Below are 18,366 nucleotides of genomic sequence, written 5' to 3' on the forward strand. Positions count from 1 at the left end.
GGATAGTAGCATCTTTACAGCTCATTACTTTCTAGATATTTATTCAGCTAATTATCATCATCCTTTAAGTAGACGCAATCCATCTTTTTGACAGGTCAAAAGCTTATTTTTTTTCCCCTGCACTGCAAACAAGTTGGATGAAACATTAAGTTTCAACTTCACACAGAGATCTTTGTTTATTTTAGATGAAACGATGACAGAAGCACTTGCCTATAAATACTTATTAGCTGGCGACCACCGATATTTCTGTGACTAACTGCACTTTGTGACTACTTTGCCCCTGCATGCTTTGGTAGGCTCGGAAACCTTGTGAATGTGGCTGGATGACCTTGGCCCCTGGCAAGAAGGTTTTGAGTGGACTCTCAAGCTGCTCTTTCTCCTCACTTGTTCGGATGAGGTGTCCCGGGTTTGTATCACGCTGCCCACACCAGTAACACCAGCAAGGAACACTTCTCCCTAGTAACACAGCTCTGTAAAGACTTCACCACGCTCACCCAACCTCCCAGCTGCCGAGAAGAAGCAGGGAAGCCACCCACCTGCACCAGCCACCAGCGGGGGGATGGTGAGAGGCTGCCACACACGGGTGCCCGCCAGAAAAGGGGGGGGCACCGGCCCCCAGCTGGGGTGGGAGCGCAGGTGGGACCCCGGGGGGGCTGGAGGAGGGAGGAGGAGAGGGGTCTGGTGCCAGCTACGGTGGGTGAGGGCCATTTGCTTCGGTGCTTAATGGTTTACGCTCGCTTTTTCTCCTCAATACCCGAATCAGTCATTAGAAGTTTGTGTTAATTGGCAACAAATTAAGCAAAATATCCCAGGGCTGAGGCTGTCTTGCCCTGCCAATATGTTAAACAGGCATTTTACAGCTACTTTGGAATTAAGCATTGAAGGAGGAAACCATGACACAAAACATTCCTCCTTTCTAGACTTCAGCTTGTTATTGTTGGCCCTGTTCATACCCCATAACCTAAAAGGATGAGTGAATTATAACCTGAGGACTGATACCTTTCTGCATATTTTGCAACAAAAACATTCAGAAACACAAAGGGTGACTGCACACACTCACACCAAACATACCAGTTGGACCCCCTCCCTCAGCTCATCTCCCAGGGAATGGAGCACGGAATTTGCCCTCGCAGGAGCTGAAGACTAAGAGTGATAAAAGTGGAAAAATAGAAAAATCGAAAAAGGCAGATGGCTGAAAGAAAAAGACAAAACTAATTCTAGAAGTCTTTAATTTTGTTTTCCCTCTGTTTAATTATTTTTCCAGTACTGAGCTAAAATCTGGGTTCTGTTGAATGTGGCAATTTTACAAGTAGGGATTCAAAAGTATTTCCGCTCTGTTTACTCACATAAATTAACAAGAAGTGCTCTTCCAGTTCCAGGTGGCTCTGTCAAGTTGGTTAAAGCCATATTTAGCACAATTGATGTTAAAAGCAAAGACCAAAATACCCCCAACAAATTCACAAGATAGACAAAATGCGCAATGAATCACATGGTTCCAAGCACCAAAACCAAAAAGCTCCCTGTAATGAATGATACATCTTCAAATACCTTTAGCAATGATAATATAGCCAGAACATAATTTTATCAGTATGTCCTTCACTAAGGCCATTTGAACTTTCAAGGATCTTAATGTAGCCTAAAAATTAGTCAAAGAATCATACTTCTTATGAAATAAGGACACTAACATGTTAACCTCACCACAAATATGCATCCTTAATATTTCATTAAGTCATAGAGAATCACAAAATACAACACTGGTATTTGCCAGATCCCATTGAAAGGTGACTACCCTGCCAGTATTTTATGTTCTTCACTACACATACAAATTTCTGATCCCACTGGAAAAAAAAAAAAAAACACAAAAAAACCAACAAAAAAAACAGAAGTAGGGCCAAATGGAAAATCACACCAGTGTGCAAGAAAACTTGAGTGTGGTTAATCCACTTTATGTACTTCATCAAAAACCAGATGCCCGAAACACCAGCACAACTAAATCTTACCATCTCTTGTCCATTGACACTGAGGTTTTGATATTAAAACCCTCGAGGTACCTAAATGCTGCTGTTTGAGACTGCTCAGCGGCACCGAAATTGGCAGCTTGCTACCTCACCCACCTGCAGCAAGGCAGGGCTCACAGAGGTGTGCCAGCACACAGGCTGCCCAGGGTGCTCACCCCAAGGAGCTCACCTAAAGGCACGTTTACAGGTCAGGTGTTCACACACAAAGGGAAGTTGTCACTCTCCGCCATCAGGGTTCTAGCAGAGGTTGGGGCAGTGGTGCTCCTGGTTTGGCAGCTGATAGCTCCTTGCTGAGGACAGGCAGGCCCGCCGACAAAAGTTTCTTTTTCGCTTTTTGAAGGAGTTATCACATCTCTCATGAGCCTGGTTTACAACAGGATGGTTTGCCACAAGGACACTCACAGTCTCATCAGCTGAAAGAATTGAACGTACACTTCTACAAGAGCAGCAGGACAAGCAAAAAGGGAAGGAGAGAGATAGGACAACCCCTGTATCTAGCTATACAGGCACTCGTTCTGCAACAGAGAGAGGACTGTTAAACAACTCTACAAATACAGGCTCTTTCCCACCACTGCCTGTTACTAAGTACCTGAACCACTAGAGAGAAGCCCAACTGCCTGCTGCCCCTTGTCATCTGCAGAAGCATCCTCGGCTAAAGACAGCAGCTTCCCTGGGCGATGCTCCATCTGAGCCCCCAGCCGCGGTGGAAACCCACCAGGGAAGCCAGGTACTCTATCTAACAGAGTCCACGGTGACTGCCATGCTGCCAGACTGCAGCGGTGACACAGCCCAAACCACGCAGCTGAAAACTACATGGCGTATCTCAGCACGCTACATCTTCCTCTTTTCATACAATGTAACTCTCCCCCTCCCCCAAAAAATCAGCGCAGACACAAATTCTACCAACAGTGCTGCTGAAAAGTTTAAGATAGGAATCATTAGGATGAAGAAATCCTTGCAGGTTGCTTGTTTTGGGTTATTCTGGCTATTACCCATGCTCGTAGCAACTGAGATCAATGGAAACATCTCCCAAGTCCCAAATGTTGCAGAAGTTCCAATCAATCTCTTAAAAGGAGGATTTGATAGGTTTGTGATTCTCTTTCATGTAGAAAATAACAAAAAAGAACGACCCTACGTTTGCTGTGCATGCAAGAATAATATAAGACAAGCTCCCCCACCAGCTTTTAATATTAAAACTAGAAGAGTAAGCACAGTATGTTTAATGCATTTGTTTAAATGTCAATACCCTGTCTGCTTCAGCAGCTATGCAAGTTTTTGTGTCACTTCTCCTGCCAGCTATCGATTGAACAATCATGATTGCTAATGAGGAAGCAAAAGGTATTATTTTTAATTCCACACTGATTTTTAACTCTGTTATTTCATACATGGAATTATCTTTGTTATTTTAAAAATCAGTATGTTCTTTATCATACACTTTGAAAGTTATAAACGTGTACATTACACTGTTTCTCAATAATTCACATTCATGTCCAAGGGTATTTTTTTCCTCCCTTCAGAATTCAATTAACCTTAATGAATTTCCCTACCACAAACTGTCAGTCAAGCAGAACATATAATCATTATGAATGAAGTTCTCAGAAAAGGCTAGGCCTAAATATTCAAGGGCAGTCTGCTCAGCCTCATGTAAGCAGGGGTAAGGAAATGAATACATAGCTGAAACCCATAGAAATCGTGTTCTGGAGGCACTGAAAAATGTCAGTATGCAGAATTCTTATTGCCTATTTCTGTGGAACAGTTGCATTCATCCTTTAATAGAGATAATAAACACATTTAAGCATTTTGCCCTGCAACAGAGGTATGGTACAGGAAAAGATGACACCAAACTGATGTCCCGGGGTCCGGAAGGATAGCAATTTCTCTTTGTATTAAAGTGTTATCTGTACACCCCGGTGGTGTTTCATTTCTAATGAATATTAGCAAAAAGATCCAAGCTACGGCTCCTGTAAGTGATTAATTTATCAAGGTAATGCTTTATAGAAACTTCCTGAAAATAACCAGAGTGGGCATGTAAGTCATTAAGCATCTCCCTTTACTTTAAATATGTAAGTTGGGTTTATTGGGGTTTGTTATGTTGGTAAATACAAGTGAATAATTCTCATATAAATGTGACTATTGCAAAGGATTGGGGGGGGGGGGGGGGGGGAGTATTTTATAGATTTCACTGTGGGATGTTACTTTTTGATTCTCTCTTCCCTTTAGGGAAGTCACTTCCCAATGATTCAAGAGGCTTTTATATGGAATATATCAAGGAGCCTGTTCTCTCATGTCAGAAGGATGATGTCTTAACCAGTTATCTCAACTACTGGTGTTAGTGCACCCATACTTTGGTCCCAGATGCCTTTAAAAGACTTTGTAGCACATGAACAGAATACTTTGCAGGATGAATTGACATGGATGCTCAATAAAGTCATCCAGACAGCGGTTATTTGCTGTAGAGCCCACATGCTTTGGCCTACAGAGGATAAATAAATGCATTTCAGCCTTCTTTCCAAGCTTCTGACAGCAGGCTTATGAAAGAAGTTGGAGGAAGAACAGTTACAAAGTGGAATTATCTGACTTATTACCAGAAACTTCAGTCTCTGTCCACTAATATAATCTATAAAAATATCAGAGACACAAAAAGTAAAATATACTCATCTTGAGCAGTACTAACATGTTCAGTCAAAAAAAAAAAAAAAATATTAACTGGGTAGTAAATGATTCCCTCCAGCCGTAAACAACTGTCTTGCACAAGTGCTCTGAAGGTGGCATTGCTAACTCAAAGGTGACACATTCTGTGGAGTAAAATTCCACACAGATGGATGAAATGCTTATGCTGAAGCTAGATCGAGCCTCTGACATTTCTTTTGGTCAAAATCTTCTTCAATACATAGGCATAGAATAGATGCAGGAGTGTAGTAGAAGAAACAGTACAATGGTCTGTGGTGTGTTTTTCCAGCACGCTGCTCCACTGTATTCGCTTTCACCTTTATTTCCTAGCATCTGGAATGCTGTAAAGTCATGAGCTTCAGGCGTGTACAGGAGCACCACAGCTGTAGGGTGTTATTTCCACCTTTGGTACATGGCATTGGTTACCAAAGCCAAGGGCACAGCCCCTCGCATCTTTGCAGGGGATCTTTCAGATGGAGTCAGGCAGCACAGGGTTGAAGAGCTGCTGGAAGGAGAGTAAGAGATTACGACTACTGCAGGGATGCCAATACCACCATGGGGCTACATCAGAAAGCTTCCTGGTGCAGCAAGCAGGATGAGAAGGAGCTATGCCTCTGTTTCTCAGCTTCTGATCAGAATGCTTGTCTCCCAGTCTGTCCTGACACGGTGGATTTAGCTCCTGGCATCCATGGCTGTCCTCTGCTAGACATACTTCCCATCTGGAGCTGTATCTTTTATTGGTCTGTTCCCCAAGTTTCTTCCTGCTGCAGATGAGGATTCATCTTGCATTCAACCACTCCAGGCAACTCCAGGGTCCCCCCCAGGACTGTCTTCTGAAGAACGCAGCTCCCAAAATGATTTAATATGGTATGCAGTATACCACTGAAAGCTGTGACTAAAAGCACTTATGCAATTATGAAAATGTTCCTCTTTAAGCAAAAAATTTAACACAATACAGTAAAAGAAAGAGCAGTGTCATGAACACCAAAGAAACAGCCAGATAAGTTGTTCATCGAGAGGTGCTTAATTCCTTTATCCAGTTTTGCTTCTCTTCCCTGGAAATAAAAGTCATTGGCAAAGATGGTTCTCCATTACGACCTCCAGGGATTTGACAGAGGACAGGTAAACCAAAGATCCATAAACATCCAGTCAGACTGATTACATTAGAATGAGGGCCAGATCTTTCTAAAAAATAAGTATTTATGCCATGCACATAAAAGATGAATTAAACCCAGAACATTTTAAAGGGCTTATTTTACTACCATAAATTGTTACCAGGAATGCAGAAGCTTTTAGTTTTTCACCTAGTAGAGCTTGGTCAATTTTCTCATCTGTCATAGCCTGTGCTCTGTTAAATTTCCTACAGTTACAGTTTTAGCTTTGGAAAAGAAATAATTTATGAAAACAATTTTCTCCGAATTGCTCAAGAGAAAACAGTGCAAAATGTCTTCACTGGCGTTTCATTACTTACTCTAACAATTTTAATGCTTCAAAGCACTCTTCTAAAGATCCTTGACATAGTTAGTTTGGCTTATCTGCAAAACTCTGCACCATATTTTACACAGACATATATACAACTTCGTATCATAGAATCACTTCAGTTGGAAAAGACCTTTAAGATCGTCGAGTCCAATCATTAGCCCAGCACTGCCAGGTCCGTCACTAGACCATGTCCCTGAGCGGCACATCTACACATCTTTAAAATGCCTCCAGGGATGGTGATTCCACCACTTCCCTGGGCATCCTGGTCCAATGCTTGGTAACCTTCCAGTGAATAATTTTTTCCTAATATCCAGTCTAAACCTCCCCTAGTGCAGCCTGAGGCTGTTTCCTCTTGTTCTGTCCCTTGTTACCTGGGAGAAGAGACCGACCCCCCCTGCCTACAGCCCCTGTCAGGCAGCTGCAGAGAGCAATAAGGTCCCCCCTGAGCCTGCTCCTCTCCAGGCTGAGCACCCCCAGTTTCCTCAGCTGCTCTTCATAAGACTTGTTCTTATCGTATCTGCGATGAACAAATCTGCCTGTGTGCTGTGCTTGATTGAGCTACCTGTTAGTCATACCGGTAACGCATTTTACAATATCATCCTATTTGATAATCATTTAATGTCGATCACTTTCAGTTACTTGTGCTATGGCATTTGCAAGATAACACAGCTTAAAAATGTACTTCCACATTTCTGCATTTTTCTCTATAATTTTTTAATTCTATTATCAAGAATATCAGCTACGATTAAAATGGCTGAAAGCTCAAAGGGCTCAAGGCTTGATACTGCAGTCAGATATATCAGCAATAGACCAAAAATTATATACATAAAATTATGTAGAGAACAGGATGAAAATAACATTTTTCATTTCCTAATGATTCCACCTTGATCACCCTTCATGTACAGCAGTTCCACTACACGAAAGGTGTTCAGCAGATCATGCCCAAAGACAGACAGTACTGTTTGCACAGAAACTTGGAACACAAGTGTTTCTGTATCAAAGTATCTATAAATGCAAAAGAAAAAGGCATGGGTAGGATGGGGAACTGCAAGCCCAGCACAAAATTTAAAATCTAGTTACCCAGCAATCAGAGGATGGGTACTGCATGCGCTACCTTAGCCATCCAGCTGGATCTAGCTGGCAATGCCAACAACAGGAGCGCCCGTACGAAGGTGTGGGCTGTAACACACACTAGAGACCAGGAATAAATGCATGAAGACTCTGCGTAAATAGCTCATGTTGAAGCGCGGTTAACTACACTGCTGCCATGATCCATGTTCTCTGTGGAAGCTATTGCATACAACAGATGCTATAATCACAAGTATTTTGGCTATATGTCAGTTATTCCGCTCAACATCACTTTTAAGATCTTTAACGACAGCAGTGAAAACACCAGTTACATCTTAAATTTTCTTTAAAAAGCCAAACCAACCAGAAAAGCATGCTGCTTGAAGTCCTCCTATTACATGTAAACCTTTTGTACTTGTTTAGAAATGAAACTTTTGATATTTTTCTCTGCAAATTGTCTGCCTCAGCAATGCAGAACTATCTTGCTGTGCAGACTTAGACACAAACCACAACTGGATGGCAATTCTCCCTCACTTACAGTTAGGAATTGCAAAATGTTTCATGAAGTACAATTACGCACTTGTTTAAAAAAAGTGTGTTTTATGTATTTAAATAGCAACTCCCTCCCACCAATATCACATTCAGGGTGAAAGGCCTCATTATTTTTTATTTTGATGGTGATTATTAGATATTGATGTTGACTCTGAGCCAAAAGCATTATTATGGCTTTCAGTTTTAGAGGTTAGCCCTGGAAGCATACTGAAATACAGATTTAAAGGCTTTATCAGTATTCTGCTGTAGCATGACAACTTAATTTACTAAGTTAAAGTAGTGCTGCTGTTAAAATTGCTTCTCTTGATGAGCTTCAATAAATTCATTTATTTTATTTTATTTTTTGGTCTTACCCTAACTTTTCTCATTCCAGTTTCTGGTGACCTGAAGCATACTGCAGGTCCTAACAGATCTTGCCAACATTTTTTTTATCCAATTGCACTCACATGCATATCCATCAAGTAGTCAGAATACAAAGGATTATTCCATTTACTTCACCATTCCCAAATGGCCAGGTTATTCACAAATTTTTATTCCTAGTACAGATTTATGCAGAAAAATATACTAAGAACTCTAAAAGTGCAGCTTGAATTCAGCAGCACTGAAAGCAGCATAGAAGAACACGCAGGACCCAAAGGTATTAGCTACATCTCAAAACTATACTAACAGGATTTGAAAGCCGTTAGGTATTTTGTCATTACACTACCATACTGATTAAAAAGCTACTAAAATCCTGAAAGGCTTAAATTCTGAGGAAAAGAATAAACTGTATATGCATTTGAATGCATAACAATCAGCTACAAGCTATTCTGATTCAATCAAGAAACAAATGCTGGTTCCAATTTGATGTTTTAATCCTTCAGGAAGTAAGTGACAACAGGAAAATAAATATCTAAAATTTTAGATTTCCTGATTTCTTACTAATCAGAATTTCAGCTTAGCGACTTCAGTGGATTTAAAGTTTCCTGAAACTGAAACTGAATGTATAAAGATGTTGTGGGATATCCACAAGGTCCAAATCTGCACACAAAAGCCCAGCTTTGCATTCACAATGAGCTACTGTGGAGGTATGTTTTTTCTCAAGTGAAATTTCAAAGGTGGGTGATTCTGGTTGTTCTACCTTTTGCTATGTTTTTTTTGACTAAAACCTGCTGTAGGAGGGGTGCCATGTAGACAACAGTGCTGGAGAAAATCTTGTACAGCTCCGTACTGAATAATGATTAGAATCTGCTCATGTGTTGTTAACAGGAATTTAATCTGAGGAAGAGACTCAGGCTGGCAACTGTGCCAGTTTTAATTTGCAAGGAGACGGGGTGGAACAGAGGAATCCTAACAAACTCCCCAACCTTGAAAAATATTATTAAATAAAAATGTAAAGCTGGTCTATCCCCAGCGCATGCAAGCTAGAGCTGGTCTTTAGGAGTAGTGTCTTGTGCCTTCAGTGCATTAAAATGTCATTATTCACACTCACCAAAGAATCTTTCTCACTTCCTTTCTTTAAGCCTTTTTGTAAGCTATAATTACAATTAAGCAAAGACATGTTTATTGTCATGAAATGTATGCCAACGGCTCACGCTAATGCAATCCAAACATTAGTATGAAACATTTTTCCAATTACTGCACAGACTCCCTATAGTGTTTCAAGCTGCTTTATGACATTTTAAACTCCGTATATAATACAGTCCTTTAGAAAGCTGCAAAACCTTTCTATTCCTTTCTCATGACCCAAGAAAACCTAAATCTATTAAAAGCACATTTTCATAGCAGCAGGATAAAAATGCTTTTACTACATTTATCTTCAAAATTGGTGGTGTTAAGTAGTGCCAGGGGATAAATAACCATAAAATATAACATTAGTGTACAGGGAACTGTTCTAACTAGGCATGATGGGATGTCTTTCTACCCTTTCATTTCTACTTTCTATTTGTCCCATTAGAGCTATGCAATCATTCATCAGTCACTGTGGCAAGCAATGTTGCTCCACCTTGACTGCTGCCTAAAATGAGACTGAAAAAGTCATAAAGAAGACCAAAACACTTCTGCTGTTTATGGGGGAATATTTTAATAGCTTCACACATGACTTTCGAAATTCTATTAGAGAAACAATCTTTTATCACTTTAGATAGAACTAGCAAAAAAGTCTGTATAATTAATAACCACACCCAAAAAACAACTTTCAGCTTTGATTTAAAACCCTGATGTTACAATCAGCTGCTTCTAATCTAACTCTGCTGCTGTGTCCTGGCACTTCCAGCAAACTTATAACTTACTATACTTAACCTGTCAAAGTGCTTCAGCTTGAAGCAGATGCTATTTTTCCAATCAAAATAGTAATAATATTAGCATTGAAGCAATCTGAAAATAAACTTAATTTAACAAAAACAAAAAAAAAACCAACCCTCATGATAAACGAAAATACCATAATGGTAAAGCCACATTTTTTTACTAAGAAAATTGAGAAGAACAATATGGCTTCTGGAAGATAGTAGATGGCTTTTGATAAAAAAGCATCTAGTGGTTTTTTACTTATTACACAACATCTACCAGCTAAACAGAGAGGAGTAACTCACAAGAAAATTTGACACTTTTTTATACATCTAATCTCGCAGAAATCAACAAGGATGGTTACCTTCTCACTGAAGATTATTTTTCAGCAAAAATTGTAATAGAGAAACACCTGATTTTTGGAGCAAAACTAGAATAACTGCTATATGCCTTACAGAAACCAATACATTAAAATGCCACTTTATAATGCAAACATTGTCCTTCGTTTTTCAAGGGATTGCATGTATCCTTTAAATAACTTTTAAATACTGAAATTGATGTTCAGAAGATAAAGCCTCTTCAGGAAATCTTGCACTGAGTTTCCTGGCAGGACTAAAAATTGCATCTTCAAGTTGTGCATTCCGTCAGACACTCATTTAGCACAATCTCATTACTTTAAAGTATGTCCTCTCATTGACATCTTAAAGAATTATTTTTTTAAAAAAAGAACTAAACGAGCAAACAAAAAAAACCACCCTTAAACAGTTAAGCTCTGAATAAAATGCGGGAAGAACTGAAAAAGTATAGAGTCTTCCTTTCAAAGGACAAGTAATTTCTTGAACTTGTAGCTACTGAGAGCTCTAAACCATCTGGATTTTGTTAATCTAAATTATTTATGAAGTCAAGGAAAAGAAATGTCATACTTCAAACCCATGATGTCTGAAGTATGAAGATCAGTAGACGTGCATTTCTAAATCACTCTAGCCAGACTGTGAACCTGACTCATAAAATAAGCATTTTATTTCACTGAAATTAATGAGTGATCTTGTGAGAAAATTGCCACCAAAATAAACAGCAGAAGGCAGTGCTGATGAGACTCTCCATTTTCATGTTAAGGTCAGGTATCTGTATCATGTACAGATACAATGTATCTGTAGCTTTGATGACCTCACTGGACACAGTACAGCTTAAAATTGTTCATTTGTTAACTACTTCTGAGTCAAAGCCCAAAATCACAAATGCCATGAGCCTAACAAGGTCAGGGATTTATCTTAAATTCAAAGTGATTATTTTTTTTAACTAGCATGGGCCAGAAACCTTAATTTTTTTATGGAGACAAGTGGATTAGTCATAATGGGAACACCAACGTACAGATCAGTGGCAGTAAGGAATAAAGGAAATGCAAGAACAAAGGACACCCTAATCTGAAGTATCACTAGCATCCACAAATTCATACAGGCATCTTTTATTGACACTGCATCTGTTGCTGCAGTGGATTTTGTTAAGTGTCTCACAGCAGCTTGGAGATGGCCCTTTTGTCATAGGAAGTGCCAGATAGAACTAAGAGAACTGAAATTACGGACAGTCACTTTGCAGCACAGAACGACGTACCTTCCGCGTTTTCTCTCCAGGCCTGACACCCGTGCTTCACTGAAATTTCTAGCTGTGCAGCTGTAGAAGCTTACTGCATTCCACAGTTCAAATGTTTGGACGGAAAGAAAAGCAAAACATATAACTAAACTTGTTGAAAAGTGTAACGGTTCTCTAGGAAGCTATGAAAATTATGCTGTGTCAAACATAGAATATTATACTCTACAATCTTTGAGTACTCTGTCCTAAAATAAGTGACAGAACAAAAATAAAAGTTCACATCCGCCTTACAGAAGGAGCATTCAATTAATATCATGAGGAGACGAAGACTGTTTCACAAACTTATTTTAAGAGCAGTTATGCCAGCTATTATGCTATTATATACAGCCACAGGAAAACAAAAAGTCAAGGTGTCTGATCCAGTTGTGAACAACCACCATCCTCTCAGTCCAGAATTCAGCCAACACACTGACTTTGAATATGAACACTTCCAGTAGCAAAGCTAAATTAGAAACATAAACAGACCTACATTTTTTTTACCTTAATCCTGCAATTCATAATTAAGCAATCCACTGAAAGAATTCTTGCTTCCAGCATGCCTAAAGGCAGAGCCATCCATCCCATCAGCCACAGCAGTACGGGAAGCCACGAAACCAACCCGATGGCAACGTCTGAGAAGCACATGAGTTGCATATATTTGAAAGTGTGCTTTAAAATTACAGTGACATGCTATGCTTAACATAAATAAACTCTTAGGGAAAGAAATTTCAGCGCTAGCTGGCTCAGATCACTATAGTTGACTATATGGTAAATTGCCATTCAAACAGGTTTCACTGTATATTTATTTTATATTCTCCAGATCTAAACGCTGTATGGCTCACAAAGAAAAAATACTGCCATAGAGTGTTCAAATCTTTGGCATATCTCCAAAAGGTCTGCTGGTTTAGAGTCTACTCATCCAGGAGGAACTATTCATGACTTTAATTGTGCCTCAGACATTTCTATTAGCACTGTAAATATTCTATACTGGAGAGAAAATGTCAGGACTTTTCCCAGAAAACTATTGCACAGTTTCATAGTCAAAAAGGAAATCTCTGCTACTGCCTTTTCCACATTACTTAATTTTTTATGAATGACAGTAAGGACATAAAATAATGTCTCCACATAAATATTCTGTAATGGATTTTTGACCAGCTGAACTAACACACAGCAGGTTTGTTCCTTAATCGGGGCCCCATAATGATGGTAACCTTTCATCTCGGGGGGTCACTGAACCACAAATGCTCCACTGAGAAAGACAAAGCCTTTCAACCGACTTCAGTGAGGATTTAGAGATTGGGCCAACTGATTTAAGGGATGCTATTATCCATACTGGTATCAAATTTTGGTGGTGGGTAGGGGAGTTGTTTGGGACTTTTCTTTGTTGGTATTGAGAAGAATGAATGAAATACTATACTGAAGAAATATGCAGAACCTTTGCAAGCTTAAGAGACTTCAATTTTTTTTAAAAAAAAAATTACTGTAACATGATAGCACCTGAATAAAAACGAGACCAACCCAGAAGTTGAAATCCAGTATATTCCATGCACCTTTCCTGACCATACCTCTAACAGTTTCAAATACAGTAGTAAACAAAGTCTTCCCCTACATTTAGCAAAAACCTGAAGTTGCTGGAACACAGTTCTTACAATAAGGGGTCCCAAGGCAACTCTTGGGGCTGGATTCTTTTTGATGTGGTTTGAGGTTAAGGAGAGACTATGATTCCCATGATACAAGTCCAAGTTATGCTGCCACAGGAATCACGTGATTTTAGTTGTTGAATAAGAAAAATGACCTAATAGGAAGAGCAAAAGATGACATCAACAAGTACATTGCTTATAAACCCCATGAGGACTTACAACCTTCATAAGACAGTGGATTAAACTTCATGTTGCTAATGCAAAACAGAACAGATTCACATTCTGAATATTAAAATTTTGGTTTTAATATTGAAATTTTTTCTCATATACTTTTATCTGTAAAGAATTAGGTGCTGACTGTACAGATTCATGATGAAAACCACTAGAAATTACAATATTCTAACTGAGCTCTGATCAGCATCTATGTTTGTAGGACCCTCTTCAGTCCTCATTTAACCTGCAACAATTTTCAGTCACATGAACTTGCTAAAGAAAAATTAGCCCTATCTACCAAACATTTAAATCAGGATCAGAGGTCACTGTCAGATGCTGCCTTGTGTTTTCAAACAGTATATATATAACATCTAATGCAGTTATAAAATGTTTTTTATTCATTCCTAGGTAATTCATGATCATGAAGTGCACTATCACAGTCTTGCTACTTACTCCCCAGATCAATTACATGCTGAATGTAAAAGAAATTGATTTCATGGACAAATTACATATCATCTTTAAAAGTTTCCTAACACTTATTATCTCAGTCAATAGCAATTTGTATTTGTGTACTCTCCAAATTAAAACTTCTTTTTCTTATGTACATGACTCCTCTGCAAGCATTGAGCTTATCTTAAAACAAGTTTAAAAAAAAACAAAAAAAAATGTTTAGCCACTAAAGATCAGTTATTCTTTCTGGAGAAACAACATTATTATACAAATACACAGGTTCTACATATATAAGAATGTTAATTTAAAAATGCATTTTCTCCCTTTCCCTCATTCCTTTATTACTGCTTCTCTCCCCCTTCTTCCCCGTTTAGGCCATTTGTGAAACTGTCAATGTGTTTCTACCAAATTCACTTTGACAATGTTTATGTTTTTGCAGTCAGTTGCAGCCCAAATTAAGAGAACAGATTTACTCTTAAATTACTTCTGGCTTATGCCAGCCAGAAAGAGTATCTGCACTATTTGATGCAACACAGGTGTGGGTTACCCAACCCTACAAGGTGGTGCCACAAGATATAATTCCAATACATCCTCCTTGCCAAAATTGAGAGGGAAGTGCAAGAAATGTTAAGTCCACTAGATACATTTTTATTACTACTTTTAAAATCTTAACCAGCATTCAACACAAGAATTATTTTTTTTCTATGACTCATGTTTCTTCCATCTTCAATAGATTAGACTCCCTATCTGGGATATATTTTTGCCATTATATATTTTTTGCTTTTTGTCCAGACACTGTTGTTTGTAGAACATCCTGGTAAGGATGCTTTGTTAAACATATAGGTGAGCAGAAGAATCTGAATACTACAGGACCCCAAATGCTATCATCTATTTGGCAATTCAGCCATTTAGCCGAGTAAGAAAAAATAAGAAAAAAGGATTAAAAAAAAGGTAAATGTTTTCATATGTTCTTATTTTTGACAACAAACCAACAAAAAAAAATGCTAGATCCTATAGTTAAAGTAGTAATTCTCTCTTTAGTTAAAACCTCTGCAACATAGTCAAAGTTGAAGGAATTTTTGAAGGAATTTTTCCCCAGTTTCAACTTACTTCTATACTTACCAGTAAGTTTCCCTGTTTTGATGGAAAACTGTCTTTTCAGGAATACAAACACTGATCTTCATTTTCATATTCTAGTACAAAAAAAGTCAGTCCTTAATATCTTTTACTGTAGTTCGTGATTCTTTTCTTTTCCAAAGTGAGTATTACCTAACATTTGACCGATTTGCTGAAGAAGTTACTGTCTAAAACAAAAATATTTCCTGGTTTGTTTCAATAATTCAGTGAGAATATGTATTGCACTAAACGCAGCAAATGTTTATTATGGCTACTTGGCTACTAATTTGTTTAGATTACTTTCATAAAGGTATATTTTTTGTAATCCTTGTGAATGCCACAAAAAGAAACAAATACACTTAAGTTTTGGATACAAGATAGAGATGGTAAACATTTAGAAAGCATAATATACTACAGAATAGTTCCTTTAATATATGTGACCATGAAGTGGACTAAAAAAAAAGCCATTTAGCCAAATTACCTTTGATACCTCACTTGGGATTTGGTTTTGTTTTGGGTTGTTATTTTTTTTTTTTTTTGTGGTTGGGTTTTCTTAATCTTGTAGTGGTTCTGTAGTTCTAGCAACCTAATCATCCACGATTTGGGGGATGGATGGATGGATGGATGGATGGATGGATGGATGGATGGATGGATGGATGGATGGATGGATGTAAAAGAATTTCACAAATCCTGATCAGATTTCCTGTACTATTTTGTTAGGCAAACTATTATTTTCCCCAATAAACATTAGCCAACTTAGTGACAAGTTATTGGGAGATGTACTGACATATATGCACTAACAATTCCAGAAACTTCTCCAACAAAAACTAGTGCATTTTTATCTTATATTACAACTATTTAACATCTTGATTAAATTAAACATGAAATACAGCACACATGTCCTTAATATACATACACTGGTTCTGAGGCTCTGTTTCATAAACCAGCTTTCTCCTGAGATGTATATCCATTTAGGTCATGACTATTTAGAGAGTAACTGGGGATTATTCTGAGGTTAATTTGTTCAGTAGAAACCCCCCAGATATTCAGCTTTATAATTTTGGCATGCTTTGTAGCCAAAGTTTTCCTTTCTAAGTGGTCTTATAAAAGGCTGAGACCCAGAAGTTATCATGGCTCCATTTAAACAATTCAAAGTCACAAAATGAAGTTTGTAAGCAGAACACAGACTAGAGAGCTGTAATGAAGGAAACGGATTTCACATCATTTAGAGATCTATGATTTGGATGGGAGAGAGAGATAAAAAAAATCCAGCAGGATAACTTTCTTTCCTCCTACTGTATCAGAGAAGTTTTTTTTTCTCGTTGGGCTGCCTCCGCCTGCCAGCTCTGCCTGCCAGTGCATTGCTGCTTTATCCCAAGCTCCTTTTCAGCAGCAGTTTCATCCTTCTTGTCTAGTTTTCACTTTCCCTATTAACAGGAACTGGAGAAGCAAACCCAAGAAAAACCAACCCTAAACAAGCGTATCTATAAACTGGCTCAGAAAACAAAATATAACAATAGAAAATCCACATAGAAAGTCATAACACTGAAATCCCAAAATACCGATTGCAAACTGAGACAACATGGCAAAGAGAAGTCACTAAAGTTAAATATATTTATCATCCTTAGGAAAGCAAAGTCGTGTAGCAGCAGTGTCTTTTGGAAATTTTTGTTTTTGGAAAACATTGTGGTATTTTCGTTTTAAATGGTCGTCTTATCCTGAACTGGACATCTAAGACGACAGAAGTACGTGATCCTACAGCTTTAATTAGAGAATCAGAGAAAGTCATAAAAAATCATTTTTCCAACTGCTAAGACCCACTAAGTTACCCTTGACATAGATCATACAAGCAGGTTTTTCAGAGTATGGGAGTAGCTGAGTAATTTCATTTTAAGGATATAAGCAATAGTATAATTTATTATGCATTTCTGAAAAGTTCATATTTCAATGCTCTTGTGGCAAGCTTTTGAATGTTTGGTGTTGGAGCAGATGGAACACGTTACGGTAAGGCTTTAATTCTCAATCCAAAAGGCATTGCTTTTGCTTCTGGTCAAAGGTGAATCTATTCCCTCTGCTGGCTCTGTCCTGGGGCTCTCCCTAAGCAGGCTCTGTCAACTGTGCTATGCTTCTGCCAAATTATGTGATGATTTTGTCATGTGGGCTAATATTCCCCAGTGATTCCATTTTAATCAAATGCATGAAAGCAAAGCATTGTTGAACAGCACAGTAACAAAACCAACTGCTTTAAAGAGATATGAAAGAAGGATGTTTGCATTTTAAAACTTGTACACACACAAATGTAAAAACCCTGCCACACCTCAGAAAAGCTCTGCAAAGCAGTTACTACAGGCAGGAACTCACACTCTTAACGAACATTTCTTGTGGTAATGATAGGAAATATTCTTCGTATTGGAATTTATACTTTAGAGCAAGGGATTGAGCTCAGTATGGGTGAATCTTAGGGCTGTTATACATACTCCAACAGCGTTCAGCCCCCTTAGTAGAACTGTACAGTAACTTGAAATATAACATATACAAACTTCAGGATAAGCTTTTACAAGTCAATGCCAGCAGGAAAGATGGGTCAGGCCACAGATGTAAGTTTCTGCTGGGGGATCCAGATACTGAAGGTTTTGCAACATATTAATATTAAACACTAATGAAGATGTTATAACTGGCTATCTCACTGAATATGTGTATATACTTTGTGCTGTACTACAGAAGTGCCTGCTATAGTTGTGTAGGAATCAGGCCTTATCCTTTACAGAGAATCATAAAATAAAATAAAATAATTAACCCAAAGACTATGTCTAGGTTAGCAGACAGTTTATGGATGGATAGCAGCAACCCTGTAGACAGAAACAGTTGATGCTGACAACGCGTGTCCATAATATACACCTTTCAAGGCTTTTTATTTTAGATTAGCTCTAGTCTGGCCCTATGGATTGAATGCCCATTTGCAGCTGGAGTGCATTAGTTACACTCCTGGCGTGTGCTAAATCTTCCAAATCTGAATCCTAGTTTCATCTGAAAGGAATCAAGTTGAGGCACTGCAAAAGCTCCACATGACGTGAACCAAAGCACAATAAAGAAAGAAAAATATGCACTTCAAAAGCATATTCTTGATTCAAACTGATAAGCTAACAAAGATGCACCCTGAAAATATGTATGCATATTGCAGCCCACACACATATGCACATAAACATACATGTATTACCAAAATAAAAAAGTGATTCTAGCACAAATGGGTGGATATCATTTAT

The sequence above is a fragment of the Falco naumanni genome, chromosome 2 (genome assembly GCF_017639655.2).
Source record: "Falco naumanni isolate bFalNau1 chromosome 2, bFalNau1.pat, whole genome shotgun sequence".
NCBI classification, from domain to species: domain Eukaryota; kingdom Metazoa; phylum Chordata; class Aves; order Falconiformes; family Falconidae; genus Falco; species Falco naumanni.